Genomic DNA, 23205 nt, shown 5'->3' with positions numbered 1-23205 from the left:
AACACTTTAACAACAAACAAATCTCAATTTCTAAAATAACTAATACAAAAATAAACATAAAATTAGTCAATATTACAATAATATCTTAATTTGACACAATAATGGTAACAATTAATTAGGTAATTTACAATAAATTCCAATTAGGCAATTAATAATCACACTGCAGCAACAACAAAATCTATTAACAATTAACAATTAATCAATTAACAATTAATCAATTAGGCAATTAACAATCAATTCTAACCGAGTTTAATAACTAATTTTAATCACATTATCACATTGACAATCAATTAGGCAATTAGAAATCAATTCTAACTAAGAAATTAACAATCATATTGTAACAACGGAGTCTATTAACAATTAACAATCAATTAGACAATTAACCATCAATTCTAACTATAGTAATTTCAGGCCCTCAAAATTGAAATTGAAAATAAGGTGCATCTCTATTATTTTTATTAGCAGAATCATAATACCATGACCACAAAGTAAAACTAAATAACCAAAAACCAATCTCCAAACATTTTCTTTCCAAATTCAAAATTAGCAAACAAATTGGTAATTAACAAACTCCATATTCAACAAATTCAAGTCTCATCTAATAAGTTTGAAAACTCCAAATTAATATTTGTGATGAGCAAATATTATTAAAATAATTAATTACAAAATTATTAATTTGATTTTTATTTAACATATGTTAATTAATAATTTTATTTTGCATGATTTTAATATGGGCCGAAAATAAAAGAAAAATTGCAAGCCCAAGTGTTTTATAAATACATTCAGCATTGATGCAAAAATATTTTGTTTGTTATAGCTGAATTATTATTCCTATTATTGGGCCAGCAATAGTGATAACAAGCCCAATTAAAAGTCTTGGTATGAAACCAAAAACGCTTGGTCCGAAATTAAAAGGCAATGGGGCACAACATTATTTTATTCACTTAACAAAAGAAACCCATTCCTTTGATTATGTGCTGCATGCTCCAACGGATATCACTTTTATTCCTTGATGGAATCCAAATTTTATTAATTGGAGTTATTCCAGACCTTGGAACAATGAGAGAGAAATTGATTTGATGGCTTTAATGATTCCACACGCCTCTCAGTAAAGGGAAGTAGGAAACTTGAGTGCACTTTTATTCCTTCTCTTTGCTACATTAATTATTTGATCAAATCCATTGAATATCTTCTTTCTTCTCTCTCTAATCTTTCTTTCTTCTTCCTTCGGTCATGTCACAGCAACCATGGAAGCTACATTAAGCTACCAAAAAAAAGAAGAAGCTACATGCATCAAGACCATCAAGTTAATGATGGCAAGAAAAAAGAAACCAAAAGTATGTTGTGGCTGAGATAATCACCAAATGTGGTAAGATTTGGTGAGGTAATCTCGGATCCTTCATACTCAAAAAGAAAGAAGAAGATTCGGCCAGCAAGGTGAGATTCTTGGAAGCATGGCTTGTCTCTGATTCTGCTCAACCACCACAGGAAGTAGCTAGAGTGGCGAAGTGATGAAAGAGGCAGAGATTGGAGCAGATGAAGTCATCATCATCATGAAGCATCAAGGGCCAGAAATCCATCTTGGAGAGGAAGCCAAGGATGGAGCGCTCGGATTGATGAAGAGTGATGACCAAGGAAGGACTAGAGGTATTTGCATGTTGGTTTTTGCATTAGTTACCTCTTCTCTCTCTATGGCAGAACCGGTTTGTTTTGAAGGAAAGGAAGCTAAGCTCGGGTGTGTGTTTCAACTGTGAAGGCTTCACTTCTCTATAAAAGGGGTGAACAGTCATGGTTTGATTCAAGGAAAGAAAGTGAGAGTACAGAGCACAGAAATCTCATAGCTACCTAAGCTTACAGATTTTCTTCTCCTTCAATTTTTATGTTTTGTAATTTTTCTGTTTAATTTTGTTATGTCTTAAGTCTCATGGAAAAAGGCAAACAGTGAGGTTTGTATGAAAAAGCCATAGAGTGGAAAAAGGCAGAGAGTGCAAAATTAAAAGAAAAAGTCATAGATGTCTTAGAGTTTCTTTGTTCATCTATGTTGTGTTTCATGATTCTGTGGGAATCCCCTTGTAAGTTGGGTTAGCACTTTACAACTTGTAATCTGGATGATTATAGTGAAATTCCATCATTGTTGTGATGGAGACTGGATGTAGGCTGCACTGCACTTAGCAGCTGAACCAGGATATATCTGGGTGTAATCTTCTCTCTCTCCTACTTCACTTCTGTTTCTACTGTTCAGATAAAAAATCAAAAATGTCTCGTGCCAAGTGACGAGACAAAATGAAAATGTCTCGCGGCTAGGGACGAGCTAAAAATAGAAAAATCTCCTCTAAGTCCAGCAAGTGTTAGCAAGCAAAAAAAGTGGGCTAAAATTCAACCCCCCTTCTCTTAGCCACTCTTAAAGACCACAGTTTCCTACTAACACAAGTGCTGAAGGAGTAGTCACTCTTAAACCAGAAGCAAGTTGGACCGAAGAAGATAGGAAGAAAGTGGAGCTAAATGCCAAGGCCATAAATCTACTCAACTGTGCTATCAGCTTCGAGGAGTACCGACGTGTATCACGATGCACAACAGCAAAGGAAATATGGGATAAATTACAAATCACTCATGAAGGAACCACCATTGTTAAGAAGACTCGGATAGACATGTTAAACAGGGAATATGAAATGTTTACAATGAAGGAAGGAGAATCTATCGATGAACTGTTCGAACGGTTCAATACCATCACTGTTGGCTTGGATGCTATGGGAGTAACACATTCTGATTCTGTGCTTGTGAGAAGAGTGCTGAGATGTCTCACTAAAGAGTGGGAAACAAAAGCTTTAATTATCTCTGAGAGCAGTAATCTTGATTCCATGACACTTGATGATTTGAGAGGAAATCTTCTTGCTTTTGAAAACACTTATTTGAAAAAAGAGTCAAAAAAGAAAGGAATTGCATTTTCTTCTGTTACTAACCCTCTGGATGATGAATCCAGTGATAACTCATCTGAAAATGAATTTGTGTTGTTTGCCAAAAAATTCAAGAAAATGATGAAGTTCAAAGGCAAAGGCAGTAGCTCAAGGAAAATGAAGAAAGACCTTAGCAAAGTGACTTGTTTCAACTGCAAGGAAATGGGGCATTACAAATCTGATTGTCCCAAGTTAAAAAGGGAGGAGAAGAGAAAAGGAGGAAAGAAGAAAGGTCTGATGGCATCATGGGAAGACTTAGAGAATGACTCGGACAGTAATGAAGAATCTGAGACTATGTCACAGCCTTATCTCATGGCAGATCATGTAGATCAGGTATTTTTTCAAAACCCTGACACCGAAGACCTTCATCTCATGATAGATCACCTCTCTAAAAAAATAAGATGTTTTCTGACTGATAATCATGATCTTGAACAACAAATTTTCATTCTTAAAGTTGAAAATGATTTTCTCAAAGAAAAACTAAGGGAGGCCGAAACTACTTGTGATCTTGTGGAAGAAAATAAGCAGTTGAAAGCCCAACTCAGAAGCTGTGAAAGTGATCACTCGGTAGTGGCGTATGTAAACTGTTTTAAGGAAAATGAAGAGTTGCGGGAAAAGGTTAAAAATCTTGAAAATGACTTAGCCAAATTTACTCTCAGTTCTGAAAATCTAAATCAAATATTGGCTAGTCAAAAACCACTTTTTGATAAAGCTGGATTGGGATTTTATAAATCTGATGAGAAACCCTCTTTTAAAGATAAACCTTCTTCATCCAATGACACAAGGTTTCAAGATCCCACCTACTTTAACAAAACAGCAACTCCAAGATTTTGTAGATTGTGTAACCGAAGTGGTCATTTTTCAGTTCAATGTTTCTTTGGTAAAAGAATGATTGGTGATAAAGTTTACAAAGTTGTTTTTGATTACAATGATTTGGGACATAGGAGATGGTTTAACGTGAAAGGATCCAAGAAAATTTGGATACCTAAGGTCAGTTGAGCTTATTTTGTAGGTATGACTAGCATCCAAGAAGAAAGAAAATATGTGGTACATGGATAGCGGATGCTCTAGGCATATGACCGGAAAGACAACCTTCTTCATAAAGCTTGATGAATATGATGGAGGATTTGTCACTTTAGGTGATGATGCAAAAGGAAAAATAGTGGCTGTTGGGAAAGTGGGTAAAAATCTCTCATCTTGTATAAATGATGTCCTTCTTGTACATGGCTTGAAACATAATTTACTTAGTGTTAGTCAATTATGTGATTTGGATTTTGAAGTTATTTTTAAGAAATTTGTTTGCTTAGTTGTTTGTGAGAAAACTGGGGATGTTCTATTTGAAGCTAAAAGATGCAACAATGTGTATGGATTAACTCTTGAGGATTTAAAGGAACAAAATGTAACATGCTTTACCTCTCTTGAATCTGAAAAATGGCTTTGGCATAGAAAGTTGGGTCATGCTAGCATGTACCAAATTTCTAAGCTAGTCAAAAAGAATTTGGTTAGAGGAATTCCAAACATCAAGTTTGATAAGGATCTTACTTGTGATGCTTGCCAATTGGGCAAACAAGTAAAATCCTCTTTTAAATCAAAAGATGGAATCTCAACCAAAAGGCCATTGGAGATGTTACATATTGATCTTTTTGGTCCTACTAGAACTCAAAGTTTAGGAGGTAAACACTATGGTCTTGTGGTGGTAGATGATTACTCTAGATTTTGTTGGGTGCTTTTCCTTGCTCATAAGAATGATGCATTTTGTGCCTTTTCCACTCTTTGCAAGAAAATTCAAAACGAAAAGGATTTGAAAATTGCCCATTTGAGAAGTGATCACGGAAGAGAATTTGAAAATCAAGACTTTGAAAAATTCTGTGATGAGTTAGGAATTTCTCATAATTTTTCATGCCCTAGAACCCCCCAACAAAATGGGGTGGTTGAAAGAAGGAATCGAAGCCTTCAAGAAATGACTAGGGCTATGCTATGTGAGAATGAGATTCCTAAATTTTTATGGGCTGAAGCTGTGAACACAGCATGTTATGTTTTGAATAGAACAATCATTAGAAAAGGGTTAAAGAAAACCCCTTATGAGCTATGGAAAGGAACCCCTCCAAATCTTAAGTACTTTCATGTTTTTGGATGCAAATGCTTTGTTCTTAACAATAAGGAAAACCTTGAAAATTTGATCCAAAATCCTATGAAGGAATGTTTGTTAGATATTCCACCACAAGCAAGGCCTATAGAGTTTATCTCAAAGAATATAGAACCATAGAGGAATCCATACATGTTACTTTCTGTGATTCTAACTTAATTCCCAATACTGTAAAGGATAATGATTCAGATTGTGAAGAAGATGGAACAAGTAAAGAAATTTCCAAATCTGTGCAAAATGAAGAATCTGTCAACCCAGTTTTGTCTCGTCAGATTGAAGGAGACATTTCCATTTTGTCTCCTGAGCAGGCACGAGCAACTGAAACAGTGAGACCACCAGAAGTTCATCAAAGCTCTACACCTGTCCGAAAGCCTAGAGAATGGAAGTCTATGAGGGGTTATCCTCATGACTTCATCATTGGTGATCCCTCTCAAGGTGTAACAACAAGATCCTCCACCAAAAGGCAAACCGAACCTAGCAACTTTGCTCTCTTGTCACAAATGGAGCCCAACAATGTCAAACAAGCTCTTGAAGATCCATCATGGGTCAAGGCCATGCAAGAGGAGCTTGCTCAATTTGACAAGAATGAGGTTTGGACATTAGTACCTCATCCGGATGGTAAGAAGGTAACGGGTACTAAGTGGGTATTTAAAAATAAACTTGGTGAGAATGGACAAGTTGTTCGTAACAAGGCTAGATTAGTGGCCCAAGGTTACGATCAAGAAGAGGGAATTGATTTTGATGAGTCTTTTGCTCCGGTAGCTAGAATGGAAGCAATTAGGTTGCTTCTTGCCTATGCTGCCCATAAAGGTTTCAAAATGTTTCAAATGGATGTCAAATGTGCTTTCTTTAATGGCTTTATTGATAGAGAAGTGTATGTGGCTCAACCCCCCGGTTTTGAACATAAAGATTTCCCAAACCATGTTTTTAAACTCTCAAAGGCCCTTTATGGCCTTAGGCAAGCTCCAAGAGCTTGGTATGAAAGGCTTAGTGCCTTCCTATTAGAAAATCATTTTCAAAGGGGAACCACCGACACTACTTTGTTCATTAAAGTTTCTAATGATGATATTCTTCTTGTTCAAGTTTATGTGGATGATATTGTGTTTGGATCGGCCAATGAGTCCTTGTGTGAAGAGTTTGAAAAACTCATGACTAGTGAGTTTGAAATGAGTTTAATGGGAGAGCTAACTTTCTTTCTTGGCCTCCAAATTAAACAAACTCCTAGTGGTACCTTTATTCACCAAGGCAAGTATGCAAAAGAATTGATAAAGAAATTTGGCTTAGAAAATTCCAAACCAATGGGAACACCAATGCATCCAAACAATAAACTTGAAAAAGATTATAATGGCAAAGATGTGGATGAAACACGGTATAGGGGAATGATTGGTTCATTAATGTATCTTAACTCATCTAGACCGGATATAGTTCAAAGTGTGGGTGTATGTTCAAGATTTCAATCACACCCAAAAGAATCCCATCTATCGGCCGTTAAACGCATCATTAGATATATTAAAGGAACATGTGATTATGGCTTATGGTATCCAAAATCTGATGATTTTTGTGCAGTAGGGTTTTGTGATGCAGATTATGCGGGAGATAGAGTGGATAGAAGGAGCACCTCTGGCATGTGTTACTTCCTTGGAAGCTCACTCAACATGTGGTCAAGCAAGAAACAAGCCACAGTGGCTCTATCCACAGCTGAAGCTGAATATATATCCGCATCTGCTTGTTGTTCACAATTAATTTGGTTAAAAATTCAATTGGAAGATTACAAATTAAAGATCAATAATATACCCTTATTTTGTGATAACATGAGTGCAATAAACATTTCAAAAAATCCTGTTCTGCACTCAAGAACAAAGCACATTGAAATCAAATATCATTTTATTAGAGAACATGTGCAAAAGGGTACTATTGATATTCAATTTGTAAAATCTGAAGAACAAATTGCTGATATTTTTACAAAACCCCTCTGTGAAGATAGATTCTGTTTGTTAAGGAAAAGCTTGGGAATGTTTGATTTAAATCATGTTGAAAATTTGTGAATGTCTGATTCTGTCCAATTTTATCTCGTGGGAATGGACGAGATAAAATCAAGGCATGCTGGAGGAGCTATGATTAAGGGGGAGGCTGCGCAGACTTTGCTTCTGATGGGCCCCACAAAATCTTATTTGACCCCACCTTGACTTTTATTGATCCCTCATTTTATGATGATCAAAATCTTTTTGATTGTCATTTCAAATCTTATTGGAAGTGGTTATTGTCAAATCAAATCCCTCTCTCCATCCAATCCCTTGATTCTAGGAAACCACCTTTTTCAAAAACCCTTTGGTTAATAACTGCGCCATTATGGTCATTAACTTCCCATCATCTCTCTCCAATCCACATTTATTGCACCACTAACCTCCTTCCCTCCTCACTCTCTTTCGGCACTCCCATCCTTTCATATTCACCTTCATCCCTTATCCTACCATGAAAAAGAAAACGGCACAAAAGAAAAGTGGCCGAACCCCCATTCCAATAAGTCCACCTTTCTCATCACCTCAAACTCATACACACATTCATCTTCATTCTACTTCCTCTTCTACTCATTCACCTCCTTCCAAAAGAACCGAAACCATGCGCCGCAAGGTTATTGCTCAGAAAACTTCAGGGAGAGGCAAGACGGGAAAGAACAAGCAATCCAGTGTTCAAGAAGAAGAAGAGGAATCATATACCTCGCCACCTCCATCACCACCGGAGAGAACCACTCCTCATACAAAAGGCTCTCAGAAGAAGCAGAAAAGCTTTGTACTGCATGATACAAGAGAACCTGCAAATTTGGAGTCACTAGATTTCAAGAACAAATTTCACAAAACTCACTCCCACTTTGATCCCTCTCGATTCTACTCATGTGCTTTCTATGAATTTCACAAAGAGGTTTTGCTGAAGCGTCCTCTCTGTCTCTCTTACTTGGTAAATCTTGAAAAACTGGCCACCAAAGGAATCATCTTTTCTCCCCTGTTTGATGTTCTGAAGTGGACTCCACTGATTCACATTCAGAAATTTGTTTACCCAGGGCTGGTCCGGGAATTCTATGCAAACATGCGCTTGATTGATGGCTCAATCCACTCTTACGTCAAGCGTGTTTACATGACCCTCAATCCTCAAACCACAGGCGCTGCTCTTGGATATGAAGATGAAGGGCCAAAAGTTTACATGATTGATAAGTGGGATGATCAAGTTGGCATTACACAGCAAACAGTCTTGCAACACATCTGTGCAAATCTCTCTGGTTTGGATGGACTAATCCCAACTCATCGAGCACTCGGTCCTGAGAACTCTCTGTTGCACCGTATCATCACTCACATTCTCACTCCACAAGGCGGTTCTCACCACAGAGTAACAGTTTCTGATTCTATTATTCTATTTGCTCTTCTTACTTCTTCCCAAATTTCATTTGCTTATATTATGATACGTCATATGTGGGAAGCAGTGAAAAGTACAAAAAAGGCTAATCTTTCATATGGCATGTTCCTCACATGTATATTTGAGTATTTTAAGGTTGATTTGACTAATGAATCTGTTGAGAACAAGGTTTCAATGATTAAAGGAGGAGGATTTTCGGGCAAGAAAGGCAAGAGATCTGTTCCCTCTGAACCATCTCTCAGTGATCTAGAGAGCCATCCTGAACCCTCAAAAGTTACTGCATCAATCCGGGAGGTTCTCAATGAGATGCACAATATGTCCAAGTTAATGTTCAAATCCCACAAGACTGTCCGAAAATTGGAATATGAACAGGAAATGGCTTGGAAGAAATGTCACGACAGAGTTGGCTTCATGATTAAGAGCTTTGATGATGAAATGGGAACAGGGGACTGCGAAGATGATTCCGGTTCAGAGTTCAATCTTTCTGATGATTGATAACTGTTTCTTTACTTTTAATTGATATTGGCTCCATTTGGCTCAATCTAGTTTTGTATGAGCATGACTTGATACTCACTGCTCTGTGATACTTTGATACACTCTTGCTACTTCATTATGGATATTTTGGTGTATTTGTCATATTTTGTGCAAGTACCCCTTGATGACAAAAGGGGGAGGTAAATTAGTTTCCAAAAATTGAAATTGAAACTAATGAAACAGGGAAGAATCTGCATCTGCTGAAACAGGGGATGAAATTTTCAATTGAAAATTTATGATCACCCTTGTTCAAAGAATATATGTTGTTATTGCATTTGTTTCACTATGGTTACTGCTGCTGGCATTTGACATTTGGTAGTTTATGATGTTGTTTGACAAATATATTATTCTGGTTATATAAATGCCTGAATGTTGATTTATCTTGATGAACATGCTTTTATAGGAATATTCTTATTCATCTTGGTAAACATGTTGGTTTGAAAATTTATTTTTTGGCAGTTTCTTTAAACTGTGATATCTAACAGCTGCCATGTTTTGATCAAGTGTGATTCAAAAATATTTTCCTTACTTGAATAATACGGCTCTGATATCTTGACTGGAAAATATTTGAAATCTTTTGAACAACATTGTTTTGTGCTCAGTTGATGTGTGTAAATATTGAGCAGAAAATCAGATTATTGATAACAAACGAGTTTTGTTTATCATTCAAAATCTGCTCATAAATCAAGCATTTAGCATCATGAATAAATATGCTAAATAACATTGACATTTAGAGGCTTGATTAAGATGTTACAGGTTTATGCCTCCCTTGGTAAAATAACATACATTAAGGGGGAGCCATGTGACATTTAGAAAGGGCGAGAAATTCAAATTCAAAGGGAGTATTCTTTACTCAATCTCTTAATTTCTTTCCATTTCAATTTTTAATAATGTTTGTCATCAAGGAGGAGATTGATGAGTTTGGAAAACTCCAAATTAATATTTGTGATGAGCAAACATTATTAAAATAATTAATTATAAAATTATTAATTTGATTTTCATTTAACATATGTTAATTAATAATTTTGTTTTGCAGGATTTTAATATGGGCCGAAAATAAAAGAAAAATTGCAAGCCCAAGTGTTTTATAAATACATTCAACATTGATGCAAAAATATTTTGTTTGTTATGGCTGAATTATTATTCCTGTTATTGGGCCAGCAATAGTGATAACAAGCCCAATTAAAGGTCTTGGTATGAGACCAAAAATGCTTGGTCCGAAATTAAAAGGCAATGGGGCACAACATTGTTTTATTCACTTAACAAAAGAAACCCATTCCTTTGATTATGTGCTGCATGCTCCAACGGATATCACTTTTATTCCTTGATGGAATCCAAATTTTATTAATTGGAGTTATTGCAAACCTTGGAACAATGAGAGAGAAATTGATTTGATGGCTTTAATGATTCCACACGCCTCTCAGTAAAGGAAAGTAGGAAACTTGAGTGCACTTTTATTCCTACTCTTTGCTACATTAATTATTTGATCAAGTCCATTGAATATCTTCTTTCTTCTCTCTCTAATCTTTCTTTCTTCTTCCTTCGGTCATGTCACAACAACCATGGAAGCTACATTAAGCTACCAAAAAGAAAAAGAAGAAGCTGCATGCATCAAGACCATCAAGTTAATGATGGCAAGAAAAAAGAAACCAAAAGTATGTTGTGGCTGAGATAATCACCAAATGTGGTAAGATTTGGTAAGGTAATCTCGGATCCTTCATACTCAAAAAGAAAGAAGAAGATTCGGCCAGCAAGGTGAGATTCTTGGAAGCATGGCTTGTCTCTGATTCTGCTCAACCACCACAGGAAGTAGCTAGAGTGGCGAAGTGATGGAAGAGGCAGAGATTGGAGTAGATGAAGCCATCATCATCATGAAGCATCAAAGGCCAGAAATCCATCTTGGAGAGGAAGCTAAGGATGGAGCGCTCGAATTGATGAAGAGTGATGACCAAGAAAGGACTAGAGGTATTTGCATGTTGGTTTTTGCATTAGTTACCTCTTCTCTCTCTATGGCCGAACCGGTTTGTTTTGAAGGAAAGGAAGCTAAGCTCGGGTATGTGTTTCAACTGTGAAGGCTTCACTTCTCTATAAAAGGGGTGAACAGTCATGGTTTGATTCAAGGAAAGAAAGTGAGAGTACAGAGCACAGAAATCTCATAGCTACCTAAGCTTACAGATTTTCTTCTCCTTCAATGTTTTATGTTTTGTAATTTTTCTGTTTAATTTTGTCATGTCTTGAGTCTCATGGAAAAAGACAAACAGTGAGGTTTGTATGAAAAAGCCATAGAGCAGAAAAAGGCAGAGAGTGCAAAATTAAAAGAAAAAGCCATAGATGTCTTAGAGTTTCTTTGTTCATCTATGTTGTGTTTCATGATTCTGTGGGAATCCCCTTGTAAGTTGGGTTAGCACTTTACAACTTGTAATCTGGATGATTATAGTGAAATTCCATCATTGTTGTGATGGAGACTAGATGTAGGCTGCACTGCACTTAGCAGCTGAACTAGGATATATCTGGGTGTAATCTTCTCTCTCTCCTACTTCACTTCTGTTTCTACTGTTCAGATAAAAAATAAAAAATGTCTCGTGCCAAGCGACGAGACAAAATAAAAATGTATCGTGGCTAGGGACGAGCTAAAAACAGAAAAATCTCCTCTAAGTCCAGCAAGTGTTAGCAAGTAAAAAAAGGGGGCTAAGATTCAACCCCCCTTCTCTTAGCTACTGAAACCATCATCATCATAAATTCATAACTAAGCAATTAGCCAATTACATTACATATATAACATCATAAGAGATTAGAGTAGACACAAAATTAATTAATTATTTTTAATTAAATTATTTTGAACACATTAAAAACTAAATTAACCAAATCACATTTTTGTATGAACAACATATTAAAACTGAAAAGTCTAAGCAAGAAAATTACGTAATCAAACATCAGAAGTTCTATACAGACAAGTCATTTTGGTTTACAAGTCATACAAGTTGGGGCAAACCCAACAAAAAAGACGCTCTCCCATATGAGCATGTTAACACGCGCGTTACTCAATGGTTTCTATAGCGCGCTTCGCGTTCCTCCTCCTCCTTCTCTTCCATCTTCTTCTCCTTCTTCTTTAAATTTTTTTCCTTTTTCTTCGCGTGTTTCATCTTCATTATCATTTTTTATTACTGTTGTTGTTGCTGCATTTTTTCCTTATTCTCTTTCTATTGATTTTGTAACATTATGAATTTTTTTCTTCTTTGTTTGATTTTTTCCTCCCAAGAAGAATTATGAGAATATGAAATAAGAAGATGAAGAAGAAGAAGCAACAGAAGATGAGGAGGAGGAAGAGGAAGAGTTTTAAATTATATAGAAATTATCACCATACATACACCAAAAATTCTTAAACAATAAACCCAAATATATTCGTATTATACCCAAATTTGCTACAAATCCAGAAAAATATTTTCTCTAATGCTGCATTTTTTTCTTCTTCTTCTTTTCCTTAATTATTTTTTTCTTTTATTCGAACAAATGTAAGTTTATCCTCTTCCAAGTAATTTTGTACCATTATGTGTTTCTTTTTCTTCTTTGTTTGATTTTTTTATTCTTGTTAAGCGAGTAAAACAAAAAACTTGAGAAGATAAAACAAGAAAAAAAGATGAATAAGAAAAAAAGATGAAGATTATGATGATAAAAAAAGAAGAAGCAGCAAAAAATGAAGAGGAGGGAGAAGAGGAGTTTTGAATTATGCAAAACTTATCAGCACATATACACCAAAAATTCTTAAAGAATACACCCAAATATCTTCGTGTTACACCCAAATTTGCTGCAAATATAGAAAAATATTTTCTTTAATGCAGAACTTTTACATTATATTCAATTCAAACCATCAACGATGAACAATAATTTTCACAAACAAAAACAACATTATTCACCTACAGAATCATAAACTACTAACGAAAATATTGACTAGAATCGAACCACACCTCAGCCACTTGATTGGATTCAAAATAATCAACTTCGTTCTGGTTCAATTGACAATCTCAACTTGAATTATTCATTCTCTTCAACAACGAGATAACTGATGATGGAAGGAGAAAGAGAAAAATGAAAGAGGAGAAGAAAAGGAGGAGGAGGAGGAGGAGGAGGAGGAGGAGGAGGAGGAAGTGGTGGTGGTGTTGGTGAGAGAGTAAAATAAGAAGAAACTTAAAAAGGTAAAATAAAAAGGAAAAGATGAATAAGAAAAAAAGAAGAAGATGGTAATGACGATGAAAAAAAGAAAAAGAAGAAGCAGAAGATGAGGAGAAAGATGAAAAATTTTGAATTATGCAAAACTTATCAACACACGTACACCAAAAATTCTTAAACAAATATATCCAAATATTTTCGTGTTACACCCAAATTTGCTACAAATACAGGAAAATGTTTCCTTTAGTGCTGCATTTTTTTTCTTTTTCTTCTTTTCCTTATTTGTTTCTTTCTTTTAATTGAACGAATGTAAGTACATAAAAAGATAAATAAGAAAAAAAAATATGATGATGATGATGATGAAAAAGAAGAAGAAGTAACAGAAGATGAGGAGGAGTGAGAAGAAGAGTTTTTAATTATGCAAAATTTATCAGCACACATACACCGAAAATTCTTAAAGAATACACCCAAATATCTTCGTGTTATACCCAAATATCTTCGTGTTACACCCAAATTTGCTGCAAATACAAAAAAATATTTTCTTAATGCAAAACTTTTATATTACATTCAATTCAAACCATCAACGATGAAACATTATTCACTTATAAAATCATAAACTACTAATAAAAAAATTAACTTGAATCGAGCCACATGTTAACTACTTGATTGGATTCAAAACAATAATCAATTTCGTTTTGGTTCAATTGACAATTTAAACTTTAATTATTCATTATCTTCAGGAACGAGATAAGGAGGAGAAGGAGGAAAAGGAAGAACGAAGAGAAATTCGAATAAAAAAAGGAGGAAGAAGAGGAGGAGGTAGTGTTAGTGACAATGATAACGAAAAAAAAAGAAGAACGTGCAACAAGAAGAATAAGAGGTGCGCAGGTTGACTGAAATCTATTAAACTAATAGGCGCGTGAAAAATGACATGTATAGACTTATATGGTAAAATAAGTATATGGAGAATAATTGATCAAACATAATATTCCAAAACATTAAATTTTATAACCAAATATAAAATTCTTATATGCTAAATAATCTCATTTCTAGGCATTATATTCCTAATAATGATATTCTTGATAATAAAAACTAATCCTTAAACCACCACACCTTCAGATTTTTCATTTCTCAAAAAAAAGTCTTTTGGTATTTTGAAGTATTAATGATTATTGTGAAAATGAAAGATTTGAATTTAGGATGCTTTAGACTTTGAAAAAACTCCTTAGTATTGACATCACAATGAGGGAAAAAAATAGTAGTATATCTTTTAAGTTTATTATCGTTAGGTCATTCATCTAGCTTTCTTTTTGTTAATACGAACACATTTTTTTCCTCCAATGCTATTAACAAGGCTGCATTGCGAGCAAGGTTTTGCATTGTGAAATGATCACTTGAATAACTGTTAGACAACAAACCTGACTCTTTTAAATGCATAACCAACATTTGCACTTTATCTTTGGCTTTCCTTATTGTGTAGACGCCTTCAAGAAAATCCAAACCAATGCATAGTCTCACTAAGTTTGAAACAAATGCATATAGACCCATACAAGCACAAAGAAAACAAAGATAAGCTTGAGCTCCTCATTTTCTAAAAGTTGATAACTCAATTTTGTAGAATATTTTGGTGTTTTTGTAAGTTTTTGCCTTTTAAAGTATTTTAAGGGTCTCCTCTCAAATCCATTAAATTATGCTATAGAATAAGAGTTTTTTTTATTTAATCGATGGGTAGTATTATCTAATGGAGTAAATTTTGCAAAGTTATAAAGGTATTTTCTTATTTAATCAGATTGGCATAGTAACACAATCGATTGAATTTTGTACGTGATTAAGGATATTTTTGTATTTAATCGATTGGTATGATAATACAATTAAGTGAAATTTGTACATAATTAAAGTTTTTTATGTATTTAATCGATTGATATGATACTATATATATATATATATATATATATATATATATATTTAAAAAACTCATATTTTTATGATGAAGTAATATCATTTTCATTTATTATTTCAACAACTATGTCATACAAATATTATGTCTTGTCAATTATATTTTATTTTATATAATTAATTTGTTTTTAAAAAAATATTTTTTTAATTTTTATTTGTTTGCATATATTAATGTTATTTCCATTCTTTAGATGTTTGTGATATAAATTGATATTTTTTTTGTGACTCTAAATTGATATTTTTTAATTTTCATGTAGAATTTTTTTAATTTCCTACTATTTTTTTAGAATAATGTGTTTTGTATTGATTAACTCTTGGAATAGATTTTTCTAGAGAATTGGAGTTCTATTTCATGTTTTGGTATCAAATAGATTGATTTCAATTCTAATGAAATTTTAATTCACATGCTAAGATTGTTAGGAAATTATTTAATTTTCTAACTTATTTGTGGGCAATACATATATCAATTATAATCACAAATGATGCTATTTCAAATTAAATGACTTATATAATGATAATCTCATTTATTATTATAAATGCTAATTGAATAAGTCATTATTACTTTTGATTTGGAATTAAATGAGAATAAAACCGGATATTATCTTTTGTTCCTTAGATAATTATCTTTTTGGATTTTAGATATATTATCTTTTGGGCTTTAGATACTATTTTATTTGGGCTTAAGGGTTTAATGGGTGCCATGCTCAAATATAAATAGACCTTCAGGTTTCGGTCCCCAATATACCAAAAGCCGCCTTTGTTGCTCTTTTCCCATCAAAAGAGTTGCAGTTTAGCCGCCTAGGAATACAGAAGGCTTTGGTTGAGGAAGATCGAAAGAACCACAAGATCCAAACTCTTTCCATCATAATTTATGTTTATGAATTCAGGTACGCTTCCGTATTTTGTTATTTTTGGTGATTCAATATGGATAATCTGGGATATTAAAATTAATTATTCCAACAAGTGGTATCAGAGCCATCCATAATTTAGTCATCAAAAATATTTGATTCTATTGGATCAATATATATACATATGCGTTGTTTACATTATATATGAAATTGTTGCACACTTAATAAAATTATTTCTGATTGTGTGTGCATCAATACGTATATATGCTTTACATATAAAACGTATTCCTTCCATACCGTTTTAGATTGCTTTTATATGCATGTATCACACGTTACGCATATATATATATATATATATATATATATATATATATATATATATATATATTATATATATATATACTGTTGGTAATTTATTATACATATATATTATTATTATTATTTCGATACGTATATATATGTATATTATTGCGTGCTTATAGTGTATGCCGAGCACGTTTTAGTTTATATATTTATATATATATATATATAAAATTGATACTTATGAAAATTAATAATCATATTTTTTTTAAGGTATGAAAAGACACTATTAAAATTTAATTTCTTTTAGAATTTAAATATTTTTTTTATTGTTACATAAGGAAACTAGTAATAATTTGGATTATTATACCCATCTATTATAAAGATTTGGTTTTGGAATAAATTGATTGAACATTATGCTGCCAAAGTAGTCTCTTTTGTGAAAATTGATTTATTCAAAACATTAGGAATATGGTGATATGTAATTCATGCGAATATTGGTCGGCCCAAAGGAAGGTCTATATTTGGCCGAATTACATACACATATTGATGGTAAATACATGTTTGGGTAACTAATTAAGAATAAAGTAATACTTATTATTTATGCGAACAATAATCGGCCCAAAGGAAGTTTATTGTTTGGCCAAATAATAAGCATTGCACACTTTTGTTTATTTTCTATTAATTATGCGGTCAATAATCGGCCCAAAGGAAGATTATTATTTGGCCAATTAATAGAAAATATATGCGGTAATAAATAGGTTGCGAAGTTTAAGTTTCCATGTGCGCATTAAGTCGGTCCAAAGAAAGGCTTAATATGTGACAGGAATTTTGACAATATTTGATTACTGCAATGAGAGTATCACTTACAGTTAATTTTTCTATCCAAAGATTGAAAATTAATGTTGTGCTAGATATCTCAATATGGATTTTTTACCCATTAATATCTAATATTTACTGCATGTTCTTTTTGTTCTAATCCAGAAACTATGGCTTTAGCTACCAATGTTTCTGCGCAAATTAGCAGTATTCCTATGCTGAATGGTTCAAACTTTAAAGTTTGGAAGGATACCGTGGAGATTGTCCTCGGTTGTATGGATCTAGACACAGCTCTTCGAGAGGAGAAACCCACTTCTACTCCGGAAAACCTCAATGAGGTTAAAATAGAGAAGTGGGAGAAATCCAATCGAATGAGCATTATGATCATGAAACGCTCAATTCCTGAGGCGTTTTGGGGCTCAATTACTGAGGATAAAGATGCCAAACAGTTCCTAAAGAATGTTGAGAAATTCTTTACTAAGAAATTCAGTGCTCACATGGCTTTATCTTCTCAGTATAAAAGAAAGCGTGATACTACTGCGGATGCGCCTTCTCAGCAGAAAAAGGCTAAGAAACAGGATCAAGTTTCAACCTGTTTCTTCTGTAAGAAGGTGGGACACATGAAGAAGGATTGTACCAAATATGCCACTTGGCGTGTGAAGAATGGTATAATTCTCACTTTCGTTTGTTCTGAGGCTAGTTTAAGTTATGCACCTGTTGATACTTGGTGGGTAGATTCTGCTGCTACTACTCATGTAAGTGTCACTATGCAGGGTTGCCTGTGGAGCCGACCGCCAAGTGATGCTGAAAGATACATCTACGTGGCAGACGGCAATATAGTTGTAGTCGAAGCTATAGGAACCTTTAAATTATGTTCCACGAGTGGATTTTATTTGGATTTATTAGAGACATTTTATGTACCGTCATTTAGACGAAATCTGGTTTCTGTTTCTCGTTTGGACAAATCAGGTTATTTTTGTTCATTCGGAGACAACAAAGTCAGTCTCTTTTATAATTCGAATAATATTTGCTCTGGTTATTTGGTGGATAATCTATATAGGCTTAACTTAAATTCCTATAATAATGAAATACTGCAAACGGGTACAAAACAAAGACTTAATGAGAATTCGGCATCATTATGGCACAAGCGCCTAGGCCACATCTCTAAACAGAGAATTCAGAGGCTTGTGTCGGATGGAATTCTCGGACCCCTAAATTTGGCGGACTTTGAAGTTTGCATTGAGTGCATAAAGGGGAAAAGGACAAACGAAAGAAAATTAGGTGCCGAGAGAGCTAAAGATGTCTTAGAACTGATACACACCGATATATGTGGCCCATTCCCTACTGTATCTTGGAATGGACAACGGTACTTTATTACGCTCATAGATGATTACTCTCGTTATGGGTATCTATATTTAATTCATGAAAAGTCCCAAGCCTTGGATGTTTTCAAGTCTTTCAAAGCTGAAGTTGAACTTCAACTTGGAAAGAAAATCAAAGCTGTCAAATCTGATCGTGGTGGTGAATACTACGGAAGATATGATAGTTCAGGTGAGCAACGTCCCGGACCTTTTGCTCTTTTCCTAGAGGAGTGTGGTATTGTTCCGCAATACACCATGCCAGGCAAACCTAGCATGAATGGTGTTGCAGAGCGAAGGAACCGAACTCTTAAAGACATGGTGAGAAGTATGATTAGTCATTCTTCCTTGCCTGAATCACTCTGGGGAGAAGCCTTAAAGACCGCAGTGTACATCCTTAATAGGGTGCCAAGCAAAACAGTTAACAAAACCCCATATGAACTTTGGACTGGGAAAAGGCCCAGTATAAAGCATTTGCATATTTGGGGATGTCCAGCTGAGGCGCGACCTTATAGGCCGCATGAAAGAAAATTGGACTGCAGGACAATTAGTTGCTACTTTGTTGGTTACGCTGAGCGCTCACGGGGGTACAAGTTTTACAATCCTGCATCAAGGTCTATTTTGAAACAGGAAATACGAGATTTCTTGATGATGTTAAGTTTGGGGGGAAGGAGATATTAGAAATGTTGCTTTTGATGAGGATTCTGTAACTGACAATGATCAGGTCTTTGTACCTATTATTGTTCAAGACACAGTTATAGTACAAAAGCACAATGAGAATCCTACTGTAGATCCAGTTACAGTACAAGAGAACAATGAGAATATCGTTGTTGCTCAAGATACTGCTACAGCACAGAAAAATAATGAGAATCCTCCTCAATCCCAATCCATACAGCAAGCTCAACAACCTCAAGAAGTGTCATTAAGGAGATCCAATAGAGAAAAGAGAAAATTCATCTATGATCTCAAACAAGCTTCCTGTTAAATGGTATCACAAGTTGAATCAAGTCATTACCTCATATGATTTTGAGGTAAATATTATAGATGAATGTGTATACCGCAAGTTCAGTGGGAGTAAATATATCCTTTTGGTCTTATATGTTGATGACATTCTACTTGCTAGTAACGATATAGGCTTGTTGCATGAAACTAAGAAATTTCTATCGGACAAATTCGAAATGAAAGATTTTGGTGATGCCTCTTTTGTATTAAGAATCGAGATACTAAGAGATTGCTCTCAAGGTATTCTTGGATTATCACAAAAGAACTATATCGAACAGATTTTAAGTAGATATGGCATGGAAAGTTGTAGACCAATGGACACAGCCGTAACTAAAGGAGATAAGTTCAGTCTCAAACAATGCCCTGAAAATGATCTTGAGAGGACAGCAATGCATGATAAACCTTATGCATTAGCACTAGGGAATTTAATGTATGCTCAAGTCTACATACATCCTGATATATCATTTATAGTGGGAGTGTTAGGTAGATACTTGAGCAATCCGGATATGGATCATTGGATAGCTGTTAAACGCATAATGCGTTATCTAAAGAGAACAAAGGATTACATGCTTATTTATCGGAAATCAGAAAATTTGGAGATCATTAGGTACTCTGATTCCGATTTCATGGCATATGGTTGCGAAACTTTGTCACTAAGCTTCATATAGTAGATGACATTGAAAGGGCCATTAAAGATATTTTGTGACAACAAGTCAGTAAGTACTATACTCCAATAACAATAAGAGCTTGACAAAATCGAAGCATACAGACATCAAGTTTCTTAGTTGTCAAGGAGAAAGTTAAGAAAAACAGATTTCCATAGGACATATGGAAACAGAGTATATGCTAGCAGACCCATTACCAAGGGATTGAACCCTAAAGTTTTTCATGAGCGCACTACTCAGATGGGTGTCAACATTTGTGATGCCTTGGTTTAGTGGGAGTTTATTTTATGCTATATGTCCTATGACAGATATTGAGTTATTTTCTGCAGAATTAAGTTGATGGTTTATTTCATGTTATATGAAATGTTCATTTTGCAATATTTGTATTGTGTTTGATCTCAATAAAGTTGGACCAGCTGGAAATAGACATGCATGAGATCACTTGGCATGTAATTTCCATATTACTAATCCAAATTTGATCTATGTCGTTAAGTATATTAGGATGGTGATTGGCGTGGTTTAGTCACGGCATTTAATGTGATAAAAGTTGCGGTAGTTCCATATCTAATGTATGAGACGGACCAGATTGTTAAAGTAATGAAAGAAATAGCATTCAGATGTGCGCATAAAGTTTATAAAATGTGATTATGTCAAGAAAGAATATATGTATAGCCCAAGTGGGAGATTGTTAGGAAATTATTTAATTTTCTAACTTATTTGTGGGCAATACATATACCAATTATAATCACAAATGATGCTATTTCAAATTAAATGACTTATATAATGATGATCTCATTTATTATTATAAATGCTAATTGAATAAGTCATTATTACTTTTGATTTGGAATTAAATGAGAATAAAACCGGATATTATCTTTTGTTCCTTAGATAATTATCTTTTTGGATTTTAGATATATTATCTTTTGGGCTTTAGATACTATTTTATTTGGGCTTAAGGGTTTAATGGGTGCCATGCTCAAATATAAATAGACCTTCAGGGTTTCGGTCCCCAATATACCAAAAGTCGCCTTTGTTGCTCTTTCCCCATCAAAAGAGTTGCAGTTTAGCCGCCTAGGAATACAGAAGACTTTGGTTGAGGAAGATCGAAAGAACCACAAGATCCAAACTCTTTCAATCATAATTTATGTTTATGAATTCAGGTACGCTTCCGCATTATGTTATTTTTGGTGATTCAATATGGATGATTTGGGATATTAAAATTAATTATTCCAACAAAGATTATATACAAATCAGATTAAAATAAGTCTGATTTTTAATTTGATGTGTTCCTTTTCGTATCTCGTTTTGTGTAACTGCTCAAGCATCCACACTTTAACAAAGTTAAAAAAAATCTTAAAAAAAAGCAAGAATAGAGAATAAAAATGACGAAATACCAAGTATGAAGACAAACAATTAAAAAAGAAAAACGCAGCAATGACGAAGAAAATTCTGAATGACGAGCCACCAAGAAAGAAGAGCAAACAAGCACTATTGAATTTTTTTATTCTTGTTTCGAAAATTTATAACTTTTACTATTATTTAATAGTAGCTAACTGAACAGTTTTAATATATTAAAAATTATACTTCAAATAATATCTGCATGCTTTTAATACATAACGAAAACAATTATAACTAATAAAACAAAATTTTATATATTCAAATTAGATACATTGTTTTTGCATGATTATAACATTTAAAGAAAAAGACCACAATACTAAAACAATCTATTATTTTGATAAACACAAATAATACAAAATATCAATTTAGCTCTAAACTTTTTTATAATAACAAATAAGATTTGCTCTAAAGATTGAACTAATAGTTATAAAATGCACCAACTAAGTGTGTGGCATTTCCCCAAAGATAGTAGACACTTCTCATGATCATGCTGGCAGGATATGACAGTAGTGCTTGAAGATTATCATAAAGAACTTTGTGATACATCTTTCCTTTCATTTTCAACTTTCTCCAAATTGCAGGCTTCAAATTCTGACACAAATGAACAAGGAAAGATTGTTTAGTAACACCCAATTTCGTATGATACATTGTATTTGAATCAATATATATAGGAAACTGAAAATATGAAACTATGTAAAGTTACAATTGATCAAACAATTCATTTAAGGTTCATATATTTGAAGACCATCAACTTGATAATGCAACTTCTCTTGCTACTTTCTAAGTCAATTTATGTTAATAATGAAAGAGACAAGAAAGCCCACTTGAATAAAGCTTTAGACAGTAACATTAAGCATTTTTGGGAGTCGCATGACAAACAAACCACCAAGGTGATTTGGAGAGTGCTCTTACAGCAGCGAATAACAAGATTTCATCATTTGCATGGGAATTTTTATTGGAAACAGTCCTACAAAGTCCGCTAAGATAATAATTTGGAGATAATGACTCCACATATACAACATCAGTTTTAAAATTTTCAAACTCTTGAAAGAGTTCAGATAACCAATAATCAGATTCTAAAATTTTGAAGTAATAATGACTGCACAACACCAGCAATCGTAGTTATCTAAGCAAATAAAATAAGAGAACAACCAAGTTGGGTTGGTCTAATGTTTAGCTCATTAGTCTGCTTAACCAAGTGTCAGGAGTTCGAATCTCGCCTTGTGCATGCTCCAAACCATGGAGCTCAGTAAACCACAATATTCAATCAAAATAAAATGATCAAATTCAAGACAAAAACAAAAACAAAACCAAATTAAGAGAAAAGAGGTGAGCAGCGAGACATACTAAAGGAAGAAAACCTTTATGAGTTCTTTATGCACTAACTTTTTTCTTTTTCTTTTAGTTTGTTATTTTTTTTTTTAATCCAAACAAAAGTTCATAAATTGGTGGGATATTTAATTTAAGTCTTGTTTGTTAGTTGAACACATAAAGATCTTAAATTAGTAGGATATCCAATATGATTCACTCTAATCATGAAAAGGGTTAAAAAAAGAATACCCAAGTTTCTTAAGTTGGTGATGATCCAATCTGAATCATTTTATAGACTTGAGAAGAATTAATGAAAGTATATTGATCTAACATTCTTAG

Source organism: Arachis hypogaea, chromosome 2 (genome assembly GCF_003086295.3).
Source record: "Arachis hypogaea cultivar Tifrunner chromosome 2, arahy.Tifrunner.gnm2.J5K5, whole genome shotgun sequence".
NCBI lineage: Eukaryota > Viridiplantae > Streptophyta > Magnoliopsida > Fabales > Fabaceae > Arachis > Arachis hypogaea.
Note: the sequence above shows the minus strand (reverse complement) of the source record.